The 23,392-nt window shown below is 34.4% G+C and overlaps 2 protein-coding genes across 22 annotated transcripts in view; one reads left to right on the top strand and one right to left on the bottom strand.

Moving 5' to 3' along the window:
• Nucleotides 1-12,170, bottom strand: part of Mbd5 (methyl-CpG binding domain protein 5) — a 384,589-nt gene extending 372,419 nt beyond the window's left edge. For 6 of the 15 annotated variants that reach the window (XM_074070697.1, XM_074070700.1, XM_074070696.1 and 3 more), the window contains exons 1-2: nucleotides 11,351-11,490; nucleotides 1,877-8,124 (exon numbers count right to left, since the gene is read on the bottom strand). The gene's annotated coding sequence lies outside the window, so the exon portion shown is untranslated. Of the gene's footprint in view, nucleotides 1-1,876; nucleotides 9,306-11,350; nucleotides 11,491-11,970 lie in introns of those variants that run through there. The other 9 variants (XM_074070701.1, XM_074070707.1, XM_074070706.1 and 6 more) reach the window with 5 other exon arrangements.
• Orc4 (origin recognition complex subunit 4) overlaps nucleotides 11,275-23,392 on the top strand; it is an 81,470-nt gene continuing 69,352 nt past the window's right edge. The window contains exon 1 of one of the 7 annotated variants that reach the window (XM_074070716.1): nucleotides 11,275-11,408. The gene's annotated coding sequence lies outside the window, so the exon portion shown is untranslated. Of the gene's footprint in view, nucleotides 11,409-11,439; nucleotides 11,566-12,251; nucleotides 12,417-23,392 lie in introns of those variants that run through there. The other 6 variants (XM_074070715.1, XM_020167956.2, XM_074070718.1 and 3 more) reach the window with 6 other exon arrangements.

The following is a 23,392-nucleotide window of genomic DNA, read 5'->3' as shown; positions in this document are numbered from 1 at the left end:
TCCTCTCCTTTACAATTCAATACATCTTTGTGATGTTTACTTATAACAAAAGTGATTTCATCCATTTATTATTTTTGTAATGTTCTTAACATTCTGGTCATTTCCTGAACCTCTGTACACTGAATTGTTAATTACTTAACACAGGTAGAAACTGTGTCCAAAGAGGCTTAAAATTTAAGATCAACATGAAATGAAGATAATTCATTGATAATGATATAAATTAAATTGAAAATAAGATAAGAATTACATTTCTGCAAGTCCATTTTTAAAAAGTACTACTCCCAGGGAGATACACCAATATATTCAAGGCTAACATCATGGCCTGAGATGTTTAATACAACCTAGTAACTTATAACTACTCCTGAGTGTATGAATTACTTTAAACATAACCAAAATAGTTGACTTTTATATTGCCGTTGCATTGTAACTCCATATTTCCTACCAATACATAAAAGATTTTGTAAAATGTTTATATTTCAACAATTGGCATATATATGCACTAGATGTATGAATTGTACTTTTTTGTTTACTTTACCTCTACCCTGATTTATTTCAAATATTAGGCTGTCTATCCAGTTGACAGGACAGTTGAGGATCTTAAATTGTCTAACATGATCATGGCCCTTACTATCCTTTGTTAACTTCTATGCTAAACCAGCATAGTACATTGGAAGATGACTTTTTCTTTTTCTTCATTATTTACAGCTTAAGTTAATCACAACCATAGTACTCTATGTTGAATACAAATAGATACAATTTTAATCCCTCTTCTTTTCTAACTTCTGCCTGGTTATATTTAGGACATTATGTTATGTTCACTAGTTTCAAATGTTATCTGTGTTAAAAAGGATTTTATGAGACTTAACACTGTAACCATGATTCTATGGAAAAGTATTATAGTTTTAAACCAAAATAAAAATGATCTTTTCTATAATATTGTTTTTCCTGCTTATCATAAAGAATATTAGTCTAAGTTTAAATATTAAACCTAAGACAAAGAAATGCTTTGCCTAAAATGTCCCACAGTTTGGTTGCTAACTCCTTAGCAGCACCTTTTATTAGGCACTCTTTCTTACTCTAAGCTTGTGCCACACTGACCTTGGCTTAATGTTAGGTACTATGCTCCCTCCCTGCTCAGGACCTTTGTACAAAATGTTCCTTCTTTCCAGGAAGTTCTTTTCTCTACCTTGATCAAATTAACCCTTACTCTGTGAGATAACAGCTAAGTAAAGACTTCCTTAGAAAGGTTTCCCATGAGCCCACTGATTGGCCAAATTTTCTTTCTAAATGCACCAGATATTAAATATCATGTACCCCTCTACAACAGTTGAAATGTTCCAATTTTGCATCCATTTGCATGATTATTTGATAAAGGTCCTTCTCTATCTGTAAGGTATATGTTCCAGAATAACCCTTTTTATTTTTGCACACTATCCCAGTGAGAATATAATAGTTATCAAGATAAATTTGGTGAAGATGCTGCCAAACCATTTGTAAAGAGACAAAAAAAAAAAAAGAGTTAATGACAACTACATAGATTTACGTGAAAAGTCACTATTCATCTGTAAACAAGCTACAGACCCATATTTGACAGAGCTGTTTAATTCGTGCTATTTTCTGAAGGAAAAACTAAGAGTTCAATTACTGGTGGTCAGGGTAAGATGCCATGGTAATTTGCATGATAGGCTACTTGGAAAAAAATCCAATGCAAACAAAATTTATAAAGTAAATGGAGAAAACACAAGTTCTATCCTATAGCTTTTAACCTTTGTTTATATGTAAAACGTATAGTTTTAATTGTGTACCAATCGAAACTTCATCCTGGGTATGAATTTTAATTATGAAAGAAAAAAGCCTACAGATTTAGTATTCTTACCCAATGCTTTAGTGCTTCATTCCCAACTCATATCTAAATATGACTTCAGACTCCAACCAACTTTCTAGATGTAACTGCAAAGAGGTACACGTTGTCTTAATTTTTGGGCAATATATTTTCTCCCATTTTTCTGCTTTTTTCCTGACCTATATTCCAGGAAATAAAAATTTAAAAATATAAATTTAAAAGTATATTACTTCTAACCATCTCCCTAATTTACCACATTATTCTTAACTTTAGTATTAGATTTTAAAATAGTAAAAATAACTTCACAATCTCCTAATCCCATTGGAAGCTTTTATCTTTACCCAAATTAACCTCTTCTGTGACAATTTACCTAAACCTGACTAACTCATCTCTTTCCCCAAAGCACATGGTGATTAACTCCAGAATTCTAATAGCTTCTTTAGTAAGCATGTTTACACATTCAGTTTGATGTTACTTTTTAGTGATTTTTAAAAATTTTTTGTTTTATTGATTTTACATTTACTCACATGTATACATTGTTTGGGCTGCCTCCCATTTTACAAACATTTTTAAACTACTTTTCATGTATGTTTCAGTCATCTAAAAAAAAGTTTTATTTTTATTCCTACACAAACCAGTACCCAAATATAGAAAATATTACAGAAATATTAAAAGACTTAGCCATCTGTAGCTTTGAGTGATCATACAATAATTAGTATCACTGATTAGAATAACATTTTAATTTCAGGCCTATATATCACAGACTTTATAACTGATATCCTTTACCAAAACTAGGAGCCTAAAGCAGATTTTCCATAAGAAGGAAAATATTTAGAAATCAAGATAGATTATCTTTTGTTCCTTTTTCATTTAACTAGATTTTTCACTCTAACATTAGATCATTTGAACAGACTTTATTCTGTATTAAACTATGATGATTTTTAGGAAGTACTAAATTTTCTTCAAGATATTTAACAGATATATTCATGTGACTGTTTGACTAGGACTATAATTTTCCTGGGTCATTTTTTCTTATTTCTTTAATACCTAAAATATATTTTTCATTACAAAATTACTACAAGAATATAAGCTTATTGTTGCAAATAGATCCAAGTAATAGTGAAGCATACATAACATTGAGTTCTTTATCACTTATAGCATTCCAGATACATATTTTCTATACACAAAAGATAAAACTTGTACATATCTTTTGGAACTTTTCTTACTATATTTATGTATTTGTGACACAAACTTTATGCATTTATGACATAAACTGCATACATATATATATACATATATATATATATATATATATATATATATATATATATATCTACGCAAACTTCTTATACATTTCAAACATGATATCCTATACATGAATTTTTAAATTTTTTTGAGGTACTGGGGTTTGAACTCAGGGACTTGCACATGCTAGACAAGCATTGTACCACTTGAGCCACACCCTCAGTCCCTGTGCATTTAATTTTACATAAATGGGAACAGTTTGTGCATATTATTTGACTTGCTTTTCAACCTAGGTTATCTTAGAAATCTATCCACATATTTAACCTACAAATATAAATTTTGCATAGCTGTTTTTAACTTTGTGTGTGTGGTGGGACTGGGGTTTGAACTCAGAACTTCACACTTGCAAAACAGATACTTTACCACTTGAGCCACACCTCCAGTCCATTTTGCTCTGGTTTTTTTGGACATGGGGTCTCAAGAACTATTTGAACTCCAACCCTCCTGATATCAGTCTTTCAAGTAGCCAGGATTATAGGTGTGAACCAATAGTATGCAGTTTAATTCTTATCTTCAGATACTACTGATGATGTTTCCTAGCTTACTATCTTACACAGAAATTTTATTGTTTATCAAAAATAAATGGACTGTTTCTTTTAGTGTCTAAGAAAGTGAGTCATATGTCTTCCCACTGTAATATTTCTTAATTGAAATATTTCACCAGCAATTCATTCAATATTTCTCATCTTTCCTAAATGATGTATGTTTATTCCTGTCATAAATTTATACTTCAATAAAAAATACATGCTTATACATAAAGAACATTAGGCCAGCTGTATTGATGGATGTCTATAATCAAAGCTACATAGTAGGTAGATACGGGAGGATTGTGGTTCAAGGCCAACTCAGGCAAAAATAAGAGCTTATGTGAAAAATAAAAGCAAAAGCAAAAAGGGCTGGGGGTGTGGCTCAAGGGGTAGAGTGCTTGCCTAGCAAGTTTCAGGCCTTAGTTCAAACTCCAGTATCACACCCTACATTTAGTGAACCAAAGTCAATTTTTTTAAATTAGCTTTATGAAAAATAAAAAAAGCAATGCATATTTCAAATTTGCCTTCTAATCAGAAAAATTAAACATAGAATTTAAGTAATTTTCTGACTGGCCTAGGTAAGCTGTACAAAAACAGAGAAATTGCTTAAAAAATATTCTTAAAGAATTCTAAAAAGAAAAAAAAGTTAGAAGTTTACCAACATATTTAAAACAGAGAAACCCCAAATAGTTAAGAGCAGTGGTCCAGAAAAGCAATATAAAATTAAATGAGTATCTGCTTTATGTGGGCTCAGACTCCTTTCATACATATAAGAACACTGGAGTAATGTGACTGCTAGTTTTATTTTCTAATAGGCAACATATTGCTATTCTTCCAGATTAAAAAGGAACTGAAGTCAACTGAATAACAAAGTAATATCTACCATTCTAAACTGGACCACTTAAATAAGCAGTAATGTGGGTCAAGCAGGCATGAAGTCCTGCGTTAAAACCCCAGTCCCACCAAACAAACAAAAAATAATAATAATTATAATAGTAATAATAATATAAATGATTAGGCTTTATTATCAAAAGTAGTTGGTAAAAGGAAAATATTGTATTACAGTAGAAAATAAATTTCACTTTATACTTCTATGAAAGAATTAAATTTAAAACTTAAAATAAAAGAATATTCCTAAGGAGTGGTATGAATTAGGAGAGTCTAGGGTCACACAAAACCACTATCTTTGTTACTAGTGATATTTCTAGCTTTGTGAAAACTGAACACTGTAGCTTTAATTGAAGTTTGAATGTTATAAACAGTTAGATGTCTGGCTCTGGCCTGCATTCTAATACCATCAGCAAAACAGAGATGGGAAGCATAAACAAACCTTTTAACTAGATTATAGTCTCTAAAATGGCCAAGAAATCCTTCAGCACGAACTCCAGTGTGATAAATGTGAAAGACAAGAAAATGATTTTGGAGTAATACTTTAAAAAGCCTCTAAATTTCTGTCATTACAGGAACATATTTGATTTTCTAAATATTTTTATGTTGTTCAATATTTATCAATGAAATAAACTTTACGCTTAACTTCCCAAATAAACAAAAGTCCAGTATTTTTCATAGCAGTTGGTTTTTAGGTCACTACATCCCAAGTAAGGAAACTTACTTTAAAACTCAGTATCTATTTAAAACTCAATAATTTCCTCTTTTTGAATTGAAAACTTCTCTTCCCCAACATCAGTCAGTAATATGGTCTGAATTATCATTTTTAGGTACTTTTAATATCAGGAATGTTGGAGTAAGTTAACTAATAGCTAAGAGATTAGTAGATATTTCTGGACTGAAGGTGTATAAAAAACTATAGCAGTGACCACACAGATAATCCTAAATATAATTCAGCACTCAATCTTGGAAACATTTTTATGTGTACTTCTAACTCCTAGATATAGACATTCAGTTTAAAAATATAAAAGGCAGCACAAGAATGTAAGTTTAATATTAGCATCAGAAAAATGTCCTCATTGCTTGCAAAAGAACTAAGCATCAATGCACAAAATTTTTACCACTGCAAAGCTGGTGACTAATTTCCATAATTCATTTTAGTCCTTTAAAACAATATTCAGCTTATGTATTCAATGATACAGAATTTAATTCTAAATTTCCAAAGAAAAGGTTATATAGGTCAACTAAAATGATTCAAATCAAAATTTGTCACATCCAACTTTGAATAAAGTATAAGCTTTACACTAAGTTTTCCCTTCTGAACTGTAATAGATGATTCAGAGTACTTCTTTAGCATTTAAAAATGTTTCTAAACTTTGCAGGCCATTATGCATTGGCCTGTCACAGGATAATAGTCACAAAAGCATATGGTATGAATTTGAATTTACTTAGAATGGACATAAAAGTTACTTAAAAAGTAGAAAAACTGTTTCAACTGCTTATTTTTCCTAAAAGCAAAAGATGTAAAAATCAACTCTGCTTAGTTGAATCAAAAAGTATTTTAATTGAGGAGTTGTTTTAAAGAAAAACCATGTGTTGACATTCGAGAAATCAGAAGATGTTCATTCTTATACTAAAACTATTTTTGACCTTAACAAATACAAAAAAGAATATATTAAACTTAATTCTCTCAATGTCATGCAATTATGAAAATGTTGTATAATAGAGCCTAGAAGGTAATGCGTATATACACACCAAAGCACTAGACAATGTAAACGCTCCTTTATTTAGAGGATTTCACTATCAACACAGTTATACAGAAATGTTGTAGGAAGATAGTGGACTGAGGCAGGCCTGTGGAAAAGTGTGAGATCACATCTGAAAAAACCAAACTAAAAGTAAAACAAGGACTAGGGGCATGGCTCAAATGGTAGAATGCTTGCCTAGTAAGCTCAAGGCCCTAAAATCAATCCCTGGTACCACCAAAAAAGTAAATTAATAAAGCCTAAATGTCATTTTTATTATATAAAGAGAAGATTGACTTTATGTATATTTTATCTTAAGTTGCACATTGGTCTGCATCTATGTTTGTTCTAAAAGACAGAGGAATTTTTTTTGTTTGTTGTTCTATACTGGTATTCTTTCAGAAATTTTTCATCAGTAAGTTATCAGGGCCATGATTTTACTAACGCTTTCCAGAGTACAGACTGACAATTCTTTACTGTGACTGTGTTTTGAATTAGAAAGTGTCATAAATCTAATGTGATTGAGTAGTTTGTTATTGAATAATGATAAAATGCTGCTTGGTTAGTAAGTGGTATCCTCATTTGTAATATGGATACAGTAATCCAGCGTTTACAGGGACCACTATAAGGACTGAGAAAAACTGACATATTCATCACAGTGGTGCACACTTAGAATAAAAGGTAACTGTGATAATTACTGAAATAGACGTTTAAGAATGAATGTGAAAGAGAACAAAATTTACCACCAAGGAGTCTAAAATTTATCTTCCCAAGATACTGTATGCCAGCAGAGGCATGCCCTCTGTGTTTTCAATTGTGAACCATCATTATTGTAAAACATACATGTTAAGGTGGGTAAAGTGAATGAATTACTTTTTCTAACATACTTCTTGATTACATATGAAAATTGTGACAGGAATTGAGATAATAAGCTTTGTTTTTGTAATACCCATCTAAGAAACTTTGATTTTACCAGAGCTATAGGAACAATATTTCAGAATCAAGATTAAACACTTCCAACTGGAACTAAAACTGGGAAGTTTCTTACGAGGATCTTGGAATAATATCTCTAGTACATATACAAAAAAATTCCAAAACTCATTTAAAAAGTATATACTAATTACTGGATAATTACATCATACTGCTAGATTTTGCTTGAGATATGGTAGAAAATAGCTAAAAATTCAAAATGAAAATGTATAATGCCTTCCAATAAACCGTCAAAGATAACCTGTTATATAAGATGTAAACATAAAAAAGTTATTTAAAGAAAAAAATTAAGTTTGGAGAATCTGGATTTTTTGGAAAAAATTTAATGAACAGTGTTGGTTGGTCATCTTAAAATTTAAAAAATTATGGTTAGCAATAAAAATTCAGCAATGGTAGCCACATAGAATACAGTATTAAGTGAAAATTTTTTCTTAATATTTTACTATTTTAATAAAATACAGCAATATCTAAAACATTTCCTTTCCTTCTAGCAGTATCCATTTAGGTAATATAAAATTTATTTAGGTAAACAAAATAAAGATATGAGTAATACACTTGTGAAATACAATTAAAAAATTTCTTCACATGAAATTGCAGGGACCATCCTTGTTTTTCAAATGCCTAGCACAGTGCCTGACAAACAGAAGATGCTCCAGAATTTAATAAATAGCTAAGTACAATCTGTTTTGCACATACATTCAAAATCCAGACAAATTTACAAAGGTACATAAGTTGGATATAGGCTTTCTGGCTGACTTCATGGGGTCCCACTGATGACTAGGAGTAAATCTTCATATCCATAGAAAACTGGAAAGCTGATAATTGTCTGGGTAAGGACCAAAAAAACAAAGTCAGGGAAACATGTCACCTAAGTAACAGTTGTTCTATAGAGTTGGCAAAAGCGGCCTAATTATTCCAACATTCTATTGTTCATTTGCTCAATGAAATGAAATTGAAGTGCATCCTTAATTTTTAAGTGAAAATTCTTATCATTGCTTATTCAAAATAAATCACATTTGTCAAGTCCCATTCTGTATAAGGATTAAAAGGGAGTAGGGTTTTACTTAGTATGAGTACTACGTTGTTAATTGTATTTAATTCGGCTATTAATTAGAAAAAAGTGAGAGCCACAGTAGAGATAAAGAAAAAACTTCTCAAGAAAAAAATTTTCATAGTGAGAATTATAGAAAGGAAGAAGGGAAAGGAGGAGAGGAAAGAATCTAACATTCCTTGAACAGAGAAATTCAAACCTGTATATAACTCTAAAACTGATGTGGATTATGACAAACTACCAGTAGGCCCTGCTGTATACTAGGTATTATGTGGACAAAAATCATTGTCCTTAAGTAATTGTTCATTAAGACAAGATTTACAAGTAAACATTTATAACACAAAATGAATTATATTTATTTTATAAATATGAGTCCTTAATACTGGAGTAAGAAATATATTTACTGATTACTTGGAGGTTCAGGGGCAGTGGGGCATTAAAGAAACCTGAAATGATTCTCACAATAGAAATAAAAACTGAAATTCACCAGTGAAATCAGTACTTATTTAAAAGATCAACAACAAATCATTGAATTATAAATGGACAAAATTACAGCTCTAAAGCTATGTACCTTAACATTCTTAAAAAATATGCCTCCATATAAAACTCTTAAGTGCTATACACAGAACTGAGCATGACAGTTTCATTTCAGATAATAGACCTGAGTTCTCTCATCCCTGAGCTGCTCACAGGCTTTGGAATCTTGGTCAAGTTCCTTAAGCTCTGTGAATGAACTTCAGAAGTATGGAAAATGAAGAGTACAAAGCGGACCACCAAGATATCTTCCAGTTGAAAAATTACCATCCTAAAATATCAATAGGTCTTAATGCTTAAAAAATAAGCCCTAATAAACATACAATAAAATGTTTTCTAAGCATAAACCATTACTCAACTTTTAGAAAGTCTGGAATCTTCCAACCATAAAGAGTTACCCTGGGGGTGGTAGGAAAGGAATGCTTTCAAAGGAAAACACAAAGTAAAGGTATTAAAAATCAAGACTATAAATTTTTACTCAGCTGCCTACTAGGCAACTAGTATCCCAATTTTCTATACAATTCGTTTTCAAAAAATTGATTTCTTCACTAAGTTTTATTTTGTCTCTCTTACATTAAGGTTGCTGAGGTTTTAATGTGAGGACAATCTTAGGTGAACTTGGAAGAGTAGTATTGACGTTGGGAGAAAAACTTAAACTTAGCACAGATTTCTGCTTTAGTGCACCAATTACGACTTAGAGGAAGGTAAGAAACTTGAAATTTATAAAAAGAAATGAGAGAAATAAGACCATATTGTTTACTGCTACACAGTTTTTTTCCCTATGTGTAAATGTCTACTTTTGCACACAGTTGGTAATTAAAATTTTACAGGACAAGTTTTTGCATATGTAATGCTTTTCAGTAACTAAAATATGAGTATATTATGTCTTGGGTTTATCATCAAGAAAATAAAAAGTAAAAGTTATCATGTCTTTTATAATATTTATGTCAAATATCCTTCTATAGTTGTGTTTCTTCTATCCCCTCTAGTTGATCAAATTGCCGTTTTTACAATGCCAGTCTGATCACAAAATTGCTGCTTTACAGAAGAATATTTTTTGCTGACATAAATTATGGGATCAGAGACACCAATGAAGTCACAAAAAAAAAAAAGTGTGTAGAAGAAAGAGAGAGAGAATGAATGTGCGTATGTCTTCAAGAAAACAATGAAGAAATGTACATATGAAACAAAGTACCATTTCCCAATGTCAGTCCTAAGTAAAAGGCCTACATCAGAAACATATTTTCTAGTACTGGGGAAATAAAATACAGCATTGAATTTAAGCTATTCACCAAGAACATACAATGTAAAAATGGAGAATAGTGATTTTTATCAGGATTGTTATTGTACAAAACCCAAATTTATCTTTCCATTTGTTTCTACTACAATTAATATACTGACTACAACTTCATAATTTGACTCATAAAAACATATTTTAGAAATTTGTCTCCTTTTGCATATAAGTAAGTGAGCAATTTGGTACAGTACCCTCAAAGACGAAAAACTCATCTCAATTTACAACAGTAAATAAATAATTCAGTTAAAACTGAAAGTGGTACCAATTCAGCAAACTATTGATGGAGAGGCTTGGCCTTCCATGCAGCCAGAGAACATAAAGTTTTCAATGGGGACTACTTGTTCATACAAGTTACAAAATTAGAAAAATACCCAGCTAATTATGAAACAACTAATATTCTCACCTTATGGAAAATAAATACCACGAATGTACGTGGGAAAACACAATAGCACTGGCATTTAAACTTTGAGCATTTTGAGCTTTAAACTTTATATACTCATACATGAAACAAATATTTAAAATAAAAGCAAAACTTAACCAAAGGCCTCTATCAATTAAAATTTGAAATTTGCTATGCAATTCAGACAAGAAGAAAAATGGAGAAATTAATCCTTTAACGCAAAAACCAGTCAAGTCTTCCAACCCTAAACTCAATATCCAAACCACAAACAGGAGCAAAAAGGGTGAAACACTCAGGTCTACAAATGGATAAGCAGTTCCACTACAATCCAGATCCCGACATTTTCCTACTCAGAAACAAATGCAGTAGAGCTTTTCCTGGGGATACAGAAAAAAAGCTCTCCAAATGAAAAATTTTTAGTGACAACTAGAAAGTGTGTCTCTTTCTGTCTCTTTCCCTGGCGCCTCATTGGAGGAAGGAGGGGGTTGTTTTTGTATTCTCCCCCACTGGAGCAAGGCACAATCAGATGTTAGCTGGAGGAGAGAAACCACTTTTGACAACAGCAAATGAAAATAAAAGTGCCCTTCCTCCCCTGACAGGATGGACACCCCAGCTCACACATCCTTCCCCACTCCAACCCCTCCCTCCCCCCCAGCACCACCCCCTCCTCACCCCGGAGCTCCACTGCGTATGAGGTTTGGTGCTACTGTTGCCCCGGAGTGAAAGTCAGAGCCAGAGGAAGGCAATGAAGCCCCCACAGACACACTTACCTTTCCTGCCCCCCACTTTTGAGTGCCTTCCCTGGAGCTGTGGAGGATGACACAAAGGGTAATAAAGGGGGGAGTGGAGGAGGAGGAGGCGAAGGAGGAGGAGGAGAGCTGGGGAAGTGGCTGCTCCTGGGTGTAGTGAGATGTCTCCAGCCAGGGCCAAGCAGCAGCAGCAACAGCAGCAGCAGCAGCAGCAGCAACAGCAGCAGCAGCAAAGGGTCTGTGTTGCTAAGAGGCTTTTGGTCTCTTTCTCTCCTCCTCTCACGGCCAAAGAGAAGGAGGGTGGAGGGGGCTCCGGAGGGAGGCGAGTGGAGGGGTGAGGGGGTAGGAGTCGTGGATGGGGGTTTTCGAAGAAGAAGAAACTCCTTCTCTCTCAGGCTCAATCTCCCTCTCAGAGCTCGGAGCTGGAGGGTGGGGGAAGGAACTCAGCCGCCTTTCCCCCCACCCCCTCAATTCAAGGTTGAAGTGGGGTAAAATTAGTGTCCTGTCCCTTTAAAAATAGAAATAAAAGGTGCCCCCCCTCTGCCACTGCCTCTCTCTTCATCATCAGCTGCTGCTGCTGCTGGGGTCTCTCTGCTTGGGGGGGAGGGGGGGTTCGGGTAGAAGAGACAGGAGGCACTCACTGCGCATGTCCCTCTCTGACGGGAGGCTGGTTGGTTGAAGGCAGGAGGAGGGGGAGGGGAGGAAATGAGATGTTTTCCCAGAAGGCGCTGAGGCGTTCGCGACCCGGAAGACATTGTAGCAGGGGGTAAGAGGGGCGGGGGCGAGTAGAGAAGGAAGTCCCTACTCTTCTAACACCCCCAACTCCCTCCTCCCTCCTGAAGGAAAGTGGAGGAACGGAAGTGGGCGGGGAAAGACGATCACGTGTTGGGGGGGAGGGGACGGGGTGGGAGAGGCGGTGCGTGCGCGGGGTATGCCGGGAGGGGTTGTGTAAGGTGGCAGCAGCAGGTGAAGCTGAGCGGAGGACAGTGCGAGGCGGTCTTGTGAAGCGGTTTTCGCGCTCTCTGCATTCAGTCTTTGTTCTGGTAAAGGCAGAGGTGATAAGGGTTTGTCTGGCTTCACAATGAAGGTCAGGACGCCAGCGGCCAAAGGGGGATTGAAAGTGGGAGAATAGAAGGCTGTGCAGACTGGGGATGTGGGTAGGACCAGGCTTGTCTAGGCCGGACAGGCCGACACCAGGCGGGCCCTCTCGGTCTCGGAGCGTCCCTGTGGGTTTGTGGACTACTGACTTCCTGATGGCTCCAGCGAGTGCTAGGAGGCCAGCTTTCCAGGGGGACTGTGGATGGGGTACTTGATGGGTAGAATGTTAAAGAGAAATGGGATCTGAGGAGCCTCAGCAGGTGACTAGTGACTGCTTCCTCTCCCTCCAAGCAGGCCACCTATCCGGGAAAGAGAAGTTCGGTGTGTGCATTTTGACAGCTTCATGGGAAGCACTGCTTATATAGGGCATTGCGCCCTCCGTCACTTACCTTGCAACCTTCTCTGGGATTCTCGAGAGGCTCAGGGCAGGCAGGGAAAGCTTGAGTGGAATTTCCCTCCGTGCCTTGCGTGGTTGCAGCATTGCTCTTTTTGCCTAGGATTGCTTTATGTCTGTGTTGCTGTATTAATTTTACATTTTTTTCTAACTCTGTGAAGAATGTTCTTGGGCTTTTGATGGGGATTGCATTAAATCTGTAATTTTTTTTTGGTAATATAGCCATTTTCACAATGTTCTGCACAATATTCATGAACATGGGACGTCTTTCTATCTTCTAGTGTCTTCTTCAATTCCCCTTTTTCAGTGTTTTATAGTTTTCTTTGTAATGGTTTTCCACATCCTTGTTAGATTTATTCTTAGAGTTTATTTTTAAGGTTATTGCGAATAGGATTTTTTAAAATTATTTTCTCAGCATGTTATCTATTGGTATATAGAAAAGCTACTGAAATTTCAGTATTGATTTTGGATCCTGCAACTTTGCCAAAAGTGTTTTTATTAGATGTAAGAGTTTTCTAGTGTAGGAGTCTTTAGGGTCTTTTAGTATAAGAGCATACCATCTGAAAGTAGGGACAATTTGACTTCTTTCCTATTTGTATATTTTTTATTTCTTTCTTTCACCTTATTGCTCTGCCTGTTTAAACACTATGTGGAATAACAGTGGAGACAGTGAAAATGTTTGTTTTGTTCCTGATTTAAGAGAAAATGCTTTCAGATTTTCTCCATTTAGCACATTATTGGCTACAGTTTTGTTACATGTAGCCTTTACTATTGTGTTCTTTCTGTTTCTTCAGGACTTTTATGAAGCATTGTTGAATTTTATCACAGGCTTTTTCTGCATCTATTGAAAAGATCATGTAATTTTTTTTATCTCTTATTCTATTTATGTGTTGTATTATGTTTATTAGTTTATGCATGTTGAACAACCATTGCATACCCGGAATGCACCCAACTTGATCATTGTGGTTGATCATTTTAATGTGTTGTTGAATTCAATCTGCATCTATTTTACTGAGAATTTTTGGAACTATATACTTCAAGAAAATTTGTCCATAGTTTTTTGTTTGTATGTACCCTTATTCACTTTTGGTATCAGGGTAACTAGAAGCTTCATGGAAGGAGTTTGGTAGTCTTCCTTCCCTTTCTGTTTTATGGAATAGTTTGAGGATCATATGTGTTAGTTCTTTAAAGGCTGCTGTGAATTCACCTGGTCCTGGCCTTTTCTTTGTTAAAAGTTTTTGTTGTTGTTTGGTTTTCTTTTTTTCGGGGGGTGGAGGGGTTGTTATGAGTAGCTGAGATGATAGTCCTTCACACGCTGTATCCTCCTTGTTTTTTGTTTGTTTGGAGTTTTTGTTGTTTTTGTTTGTTTTGCAGTACTCGTGTTTGAACTCAGGACTTCCTGCTTCCTAGGCTTGCCCCCAGCTCTGTTTTGGTTATTATTAAATAGGTTTGGGCTGGCCTGGGCTGTGATACTCTTAATTATGCCACTCATGTAGCTGGGATGACAGGCGTGCACTATTGTGCATGGCTTTTTATTGTTGGGATAGGGTCTTGTTTAGTTTTTTGCTCAGTCTGGTGGCTATTCTTCCCAGCCTCAAGTAGCTGGGATTACAGATGTGAATTACCATGCCCTGCCCTGGCTTGTTTTTTGCGGTATTGTCTACATAACTTTTTTCCTTGCTGGCCTGGAACTGTGATCCTCCTATCTCTGCTTCCCAGTTATCTTGGATTACATGTGTGAGACACCATGCCCAGCCTCTTTGGGGAGTTTCTGTATTACTGTTTCGATATCATTCCTTCTAGTGATCTGTTTGGGTTGTTTTTATCTTCTTGGGTCAATTTTGGTAGGTCATATGTGAATAGAAATTATTCATTTCTTCTAGATTTTGCTGCTTGTTGATATATCATTTTCAGTATATTCCCTAATAATCCTCTGGATTTCACTGGTTTGTATTGTAAGGTGGTAACCTTTTAAATCTCTAATTTTATCTACTTGGGCCTTACTTTTCTTTTGGCTAGTTTGGCTCAAGTGTTTGTCAGTCTTGCTTATCTCTTCAATGAACTAACTCTTTGCTTCCTTGATTCTTTGTGTTGTTCATAGAGTCTCCTGATCTTTATTATCTCTTTCTGTACTAATTTTGAGTTTGACTTGTTTTTTTTATATTGGGGATTGAGCTCAAAACCTCATACTTGCTAGGCAGGTGCACTACCACTTGATCTATTCCACCAACCCTTTTTGGTGTTGGATATTTTTTGAGATAGGGTCTCACGAACTATTTGCCAGGGCTGGCTTTGAACCATGATCCTCATGCTCTCTGCCTCCTGGATAGCCAGCATTACAAATCATGAGTCACCAGTGCCTGGCTTCTCTCTGGTTTTTTAATGAATGCACTTACAGCTATACTTGTCCTCTTAGATCTGTCTAAGTTGCATCCCACATGTTCTGGTAAATTATAAATACTAGATTTCTAAGACAGCATGAAAATAATGTAAAATACCTCAGATTCTCATTATGACTGCATGTTGAAATTTTATTTTTTCCTTGTTTTGCTTTTTATAGATGTATGTACTCAAAATTTTTGATTATTTGTGTGACCTGCATTTCTATTGAACTATCATTGTTGAGTTAGAAGTTCCAATATGTTTACCACTTTTAAATATATTTTTATTGTTGTGCAGGGTAGCAGTACCTTGTGGCATTTACAAAACTTCTTACAATATATCAAATATATCAGTCTTGAATTCATCCCATCCACCATTCTCCTTTATCCCTTCCTTCCCCCATTCCTGGAACAGTTTCAGCAGGTATCATTTTTCTATTTATATGTGTGTGTACACAGTATTTGCAGTATATTCACCCTCCTTCAATCCTTTCCCCATCTCCTACCCCTCCAGCTAGTACCAGCACTCCCCCCACCCCCAGGCAGGATCTGTTCCACCCTCCTGTTCTCCAATTTTGTAAAAAAGAAAAAAATGACATGTTTGCTTGTATAAGATAGCTACACAGGGAGTTTCCTTGTGGCAGTTAGTGTAGACATTCCACTAACCAATTCTCTAAATGTCTCACTTATCTTATAAACCTTAGTTTTGACTTCAGTCTTAAAAAATGTTTTGGAGATATTAAGCTGTAGATTTGTGGTGGTTTTTCACCACTCTGAAGATAATATTCTACTATGTTTTTGCTTCCATTACTGATTTTTAAAAAGTCAGTTGTCGGTCTTATTATTGCTACTTTGAGGGAAATCTGTCTTTGAAAATACTTTCTTTGTCATAGTTTTTCTGATATTTCACTGTGATATTTATGTGGGTAATTCTTCATCCTGCTTTGAGTTCATTGAAATTCTTGAATAAGCTCATCGTTTGGTTTTTTTAAAATAGCAGCTATGTTCTTTCTTACTGTTTCTAGTTTACTGCTAAAAATTGTAATCTTGATTTTCAATGTTTGATATTCATAGTTCATTTATTATCTGTGACAGATAATTCCAGTTTCTAATATTTTTTATAATTCTAGTTCTATTGGCTCATGTTTTTTTTTCTTGTGTTATGTGTCAGTGTTGTCTTTGAGAAATTGTATGAATATATGAATTTCTAGGATCATGGTAGTTTTGATAAGTCATCGTTTCTAGGAAAGACACCTAGGTTCCTATCAGTTCCAAACCACTTTATTCACATTCAAGTCTTGAGATTCTTCCTGTTATAAAATGATATTACATAGGACTTAAAATTCATTTGAATCCTACATCTAATTTTCCTTTATTCTTTGATGTTGCCCTTAATGTCTCAACTTAAATTGGATGATGGTTTATCTGAGTACCAGCTTTAGCAAGCCTTGTACTTTTGACTTCTTTACCATAGTCCAGAAAATCCTCCAGTGGCTCAGCCTTGTTTTTCAGCCTTATCTTCTGCATTGGCAAATGTCCTCAGAACAAAAGTGACTTGGTATGCAGCTTTAAAAAAAAAAAAATACACACACACCTAACTGGAAAAAGTACTTTATACTTCTGAATAAATGAAGAGGAAATGTTGATAACCAGAAGATGGTTTAAGATGGAACAAATGGCATATATTTAGAAATTATACAAACACTGAGTGATCATTCACCAAAAAGTAAGGTATCAGCAAGACAATAATTATTTACTATTCTCCTTTCTAGTATTTTTTAACCACCTATGTCTCTAAAACAGTATATGATTAGTTTTGCCTGTCTTTTATTTATACCATGTGTAAACAGAGTATACATTATAAATAATTTTTGTCTTTTTTCCTCATGTTGCTAGATTTAACCTTGTTAATGCACTTAGCTCTACTTCATGTATTTTCATGTGGTTTAGTAATGTATGTACTATATTAAATGTGAGAAAATGTTCAAATGTCTAAGGTGTTTGTGGAAAAAGGGTAAATCCACATCAATAATAATAATGCCTAAAATTGAAAGAACAAGAAGTTATTTAAGGATACATAGTTTTAATACCAAAAGAACCAGCCAAAATAGCTTTTAAAAGGTTCTGCCTATAGAAGGGGAGTCACCTTATCCCATATTATACCCTTCTTGGCACTAGGCAAGTTTTTTAAAAAAATTTTTAGTGGTTTAGTTAAAGAATTTACAATATACATTTTTAGCCAGTCCAAGTCTACTCTTCAAATAACATTGTGCCACTTAATGAGGGTGCAAGTACCATAAAACAGAGTATTTTCAGTTCTTCCCTAGCATCCCTATTACATTTTTGTTAGTCATTTCACTCATCCATTAATTATTGAATACATTTTTTTGCTTTTATTATTTTGAACAAACTTAGCTAAATTAAGAATAAGAAATTTAATATTTTATCTTTGCTTCTTCCTTTCCTAACACTCTTCTTCTTTTAATGTAGAGCTGAATTTGTGACATCCATAATTTTGTTCTTTCTGAAGAACTTCTTTTAACATATCTTGCAGGGTAGGTTTACCAGCAAAATATTCCCTCAATTTTTGCCTGTTTGGGAAAGTTAAGTATTGAACTTCACTTTTTTGTTTGCAGTACTAGGGTTTGAACTCAGGGCCTTCTGCTTGCTATGCCAGGGGCCCCACCATCTGAAATACACCTCTGGCCCTTTTTTTCTTTCCTTATTTTTCTTTCTTTTTTTAAAATTTTTTAAAAGTTATTATACTGAGGGTACATTGTGGCATTCATAAAAATTCTTTCAATATATCAAATATATCATAGTTAAATTCACTCCTCCATCATTCTCCTTTATTTCCTCTCTTCCCCCCAATTCCTGGAATAGTTTTAACACATCTCATTTTTCCATATACATACATTGGTACACAATATTTGCATCATATTCACCCTCCTACACCCTTTTCTCCTTCTGCTTGTTTGGAATTTAGCTTGTTCTTGTTTTTCTAGGAGTTTGAGATGCTGCAGTAGGTCATTTATTTGATATCTTTCTTTGGTTTTAATATAGGCATTCATGGCTATAAACTTTCCCTTTTGGACTGCCTTTGTTGTGTCCTATAGGTTCTGATATACTGTGCTTTTCTCATTGACTTCTAGGAACTTTTTTGATTTACTTGCTTATTTCTTGGGTGACTCTCTGATGCTGGAGCAATGTGTTCAGTCTCCAGGTTTTTTGGTATTTTCTGCTGTTTCTTTTGTTACTGAGTTCAAGTTTTATAGTGTTGTGGTCAGACAGTATGCAAGGGATTATTCAGTTTTCTTATATTTGTTAAAACTTGCTTTGTGATGTAACATATGGTATAGTTTGGAGAAAGTTCCTTTGGCTGCTGAGAAGAATGTATATTGTGTTGTTGCAGGACATAATACTCTGTAGATGTCTGACAGCTCCATTTGTTCTATGGTATCATTCAGTTCTAGAGTTTATTGATTTTTTTTGTCTGGATGACCTATCTATTGGTTATAGAGGAGTATTAAAGTCTCCTACCACCATGCTTTCATTATTTTTCTAATAGAGTCTACTGTTTGTGCCCCAGCTGACCTGGACTCCAGTCCACCTATCTGTTCTCACAGATGGCCACCTTGCTCAGCTTTTTATTGGTTGGCATGGAGTCTTATGAACTTTTTGCCCAAGCTGGCCTCCAACCACCATTATCCTGATGTCTCCCTCCTGAGTATCTGTGGTTACAGACATAAGTCACTGCATCTGGCCTCAACTTCAGTTTTGAGGGATAATTTTAGTTGGCATAAAATTTAGGTTTTGTTTTGTCTTTCAGCACTCTAAATATCTTACTCTGCTTTCTTCTTGCTTACATGGTTTCTAAAGAGAAGTCTGATATAATTATCTTAACTCCTTTATGGATGAAGTGTTGTTTTTCTTTTGCCTTCTTAAGAATTTTGTTTGTCTTCAATCTGCAGTTTGCTGAGTTAAGTAATTTTGGAGAAAGCTTTTAGTCATTATTCAGATACGTATGTTCTTTTCTCTCTTGTTCCAGTGTTTTTGATATACATATTACACCTTTTATAATTATCTTACAGTTGTTTATATTTTCCATTGTTTTCTTTCTCTTTTCATTTCAAATCAAGTTACTATTGACATAACATAAGCCTGTCTGAGTCTTTTCTGGAACATGTCTACATCGGTAAGCTCATTAAAGGCATACGTTGTTTCTGTTGTGTTTTTTGACTTCTAACATTTCCATTTTTTTCCTTCTTAAAAGTTTCTATCTCTATGCTTACCCTATCCAGCTGTAAATTGTAGGTTGTGTTTGGTTTTGTTTTTTTCCATTACAGCTTTAGTATAGCAAATTTTTGCTTATTTGTGGGGTTTTTTTTGTTTTAAATTTTATTTTATTTTTGAATTAACATACATTTAATTAATTAACATACAAACATCATTTTATTATGAGGGGATTCATTGTGACAATTCCATACACATGTACAGTGTACTTTGAACAGGTTCACCCCCCTCCATTATATTTACATTTTCCCCTTTTCAGAGTGGTACACTCTGATACTCTTCACCCCTCAGTATTTTTTCCTTTCCTCCAGCATTTTAATCTTAACTGTTTTAAAATTCTAACTCAATTTCTGCCACATCTGATTCCACTTCTTGTGGTTTTTGTTCATCTCTTTGTGTGCTTTATGTTTTTTATTGAAAGCCAGACATCATGTAGGTGTAAGGACTAGAGGTAAATAAATCTGTAGTGAGTGAGATTTTATGTTTATATAGTTCAGTTAAGCTTATATTTATTAATTGCTATAGTTGCAGGTCCAGAGTTAAAGTTTTCTCTTGTGTCCTCAATTTTGTCTCTTGTATCCTCATTTTTGTCTCATGTGTTTTCTTTTGGTTTTCTTAGGGATTTCTTAAATAAGGTCTGTGAAGTACACAGGAATCCTTATTGATGTATGGGTTATAGTCCTACTATTCTATAGTCCTTTCATAGGTGTCACCTTTTTTGTGTTATCATGTGTCTCTGAGCTGTTACTTTCACAGATATCTTTCAGTTCCCTCTCTTTTTAAGTGTGTCAGGCATGGTAAAAGTCATGTGAGTTGGGTATTTCCCTTCCTAAGGTATATTAGACTCCGATTTAAAAAAAAAAAAGAAAACAGTTGGGTTACAGTGCCCTTGGTGTGTTTCATTATGTTTACTCCTCTTCCTGTCCTTGCTCCCACAGGAGGGTATTTTTCTCTGATTTTCTCTGTGATGACCTGGTAAGATTCCAAAAGGTAAACTTAGGAAGGCATTCAGACTTCCCTAAGACTGGGTTCTCTTGAGTTTTTAACAGTCAAGCTTGTCTACATTGAGTCTTCAGCAATACTGTGAAACTGCTTCCAATACAGAAACTATATTATCTGCCGGATAAGTTGTGATTCTTCATACCTGCCCAGTTCTATTGGACCTAATGGTTGTTTGCTATTTATCCAGCTTTTGTCTCATGATGATAGAATCAGATTTCAGCTGCCTTAACATACCAGATCTTACAGCCTTGATCTTTTTTGAACCAAAAATTAACATCCTCATATTTATGATTATTTCTGTGCAAATCTGTGATTGTTTCTAATTGAGTAATGTCCTAATGTGGAATCGTTGGGTAAAAGGCTGCACAAAACTGAGGTCTGTACTGATGTTTGCTCATACCTTTGGTAGGTGTTAGTTCCACTTACTACAACCTCTTCATCTCTTTTTTTTTTTTGTACTAGGGGTGTTGAACTCAGGGCCTTGTACTTGCTAGGCAGGTGAGACACTCAGCCCTTTTGCATTGAGTAGTTTTGAGACAGGGTCTTGCCTAAGTCTGCATATTTATATAGATAATTTTTAACTATAAATTATACCATACTATTAATTATACTATTATATTATAGTATAAAATGTTTGCTTATCTGTTAGCTCAAAATTTATACATATGTTTTCCCTTATTTCCCTCATCACAATCTTGCTTAAATATATGTCACTACAAAGACTCCAACTGAGGACAGTGTGAAATTTAATTCTAGCTGGCTAAAAAATAGTTTTTTTTCTCAATTTCATCTGAAAAGACAGTAACAAAATATGGAAACCATCTATAAATTTCTTCTCAAGTACTTTTTGTTTTACATTTGGTTGCTTATCTGACCAAGAACATTTGTCTTAAGACAGGTAAAGTTCTACCCTTTGGTCTATTCTTATCCTTGTTTGAATAATTTTAACTATACAGAGTAAGACAGCAGGTGAATAGTAGTAGAATTTTAACCTTCTTCCTAAATTAAAGGGTGGGTAATAGTGGTATTGGCTTTGGCGTTTTCTTCAGTCTTTCTCTAAAAAGAGAGCAGTGGTTATAATTCTTTTTAACTTACAAAGAGTTCACAAGGAAGAGTCCCCATCTACTGGAACTTTAGGTGTTTTTCTCAAAAAAAAAAAAAAGCTATTAAAAGAATATATGATCATTTGTGTGTTTTTAAATTATCATGCTTTTAACTTTTCAGTTTCAGTTTCATCAAGAATTATTATTGTAAATTTCATCTTTTTTAATATAAGTTGTTCCTGCAAACTGATTGGAAAATTGTGTGCTTTTGTATTTTTACCACATATTTTTTCTTGTAAATGTTTTGGCAGCATACAGTTTTATAGCTCCTGTTCATCTAATGTTTCTTTCTCATTGCGTTGTCATTTCACTTGAAACATAAGTAGATTCCTGACATACTTGTGTAAGGTACCTCACTACACCTAGTTTGCATTAACCAAAACAAAACTTCCCTCTGTTTTTGTAATGCTTCATGCAAAAGGCATTTAATTCAAAATACTTGAATTCATTTTCTTTAAAATTTACTATACTTGATCTAGACTAATTTTTTATTATTTAGCTGAGGTACTTGGTTTTTGTTTGCAAACAGTTTTATATCTAGTAGTTTTATTTTTGGTTTTGTACCTTAAGGTAGTTATAGGAGAAATGAGACGTGTGTAAGTATACTTTACATTTATGTATACATAAATGTGTATGTATAGTGTATATATTTTATTTATATATACATAAGTATATATTTATAAATACATAAATGTGGAAAGTTCGTGTTCTTTGAAATGACAAGTATTTTGAAGTAACAGGATCTATTTTGAATTTAATCAAATAAAAATTGTAGGAATTGCTGAATTTTGGATATTTATTAAGCCCAAGAGATAATTTTATAAAATATTCTAGTCTTTGGCTTAAAATTTTCTTTATATTGCATTTTTTCAATTTTAGACATTGTTACCCAAATCTGAAAAAATGAATAAATTACTACTTCTACGTATCTACTGCATTTTTATTGTATGCTTATTTTCATGTTATCAAGATATGTTTACCTCCTTTTTTGCAATTATAAGTTTTTTACAGTTGCTCACTTATACTTACAGGTACTTATGCAGAACTATTGTAGAATTTTCTAGCCTCTTTTCTTTTGTATTAACTTTTATTTGTTTAGAGTATTAATCTGTCCCTTTGTTCAAATGCTGCTGCTAGAGCTTTTGTGTGTATGTGTGTAATGCTAGCAATCAAATCCCTGAAACACAACACCCCCATCCCCCCAACCCCTGCCACCCTAGGATATTTTAACTATGTTTTGGTTTAGTTTTTGGATTGTTTTATTAAATATTGAAAGTGTTGTAGGCTCCACCTAATCAGAAGAGTCTCAGATTCTTTGTGGTGGAAAAATCCAGGCTGAACATACGGAAGTGGTAAGGAAAGTAATAGAGTTTATTAAATTTAAGGGAAAGGCTTTACAAAAAGCAGTGGTGGCCCCTTCTGACTTGGTGGGCCAGGTAGGATGGAAACATGCTCAGAAAAAAGGAAAGGAAGGGATCCCAAAAAGCACTGGTGGCCCTACCTGGGAGAGAGAGAGATTAAGAGGAGTAGGGAAGGAGGAAAGGGGGAGAGAGAGAGGGGAGAGCTGGAGGATGGTGGGTTGGATGTGATCAATATTCATGTTTCTATCTGAGAGATAATGGAGGGCCGAATCACCCCCAGGCTTTTTGTCGCATTGGGCTGAGATAAGAAGTTTACCATGAGGTCTGAGTAGTCCATGACATCTTTCCCTATTTTTAGCCTGCTTCAAAAGACCAAAGAATTGTTTTGTCATTTTCCTTCACAACCTTTATCCACATGACTTCTTATTAGA

The sequence above is a fragment of the Castor canadensis genome, chromosome 4 (genome assembly GCF_047511655.1).
Source record: "Castor canadensis chromosome 4, mCasCan1.hap1v2, whole genome shotgun sequence".
Lineage (NCBI taxonomy): Eukaryota > Metazoa > Chordata > Mammalia > Rodentia > Castoridae > Castor > Castor canadensis.
Note: the sequence above shows the minus strand (reverse complement) of the source record. Positions and strands in the feature narration are given on the sequence as shown.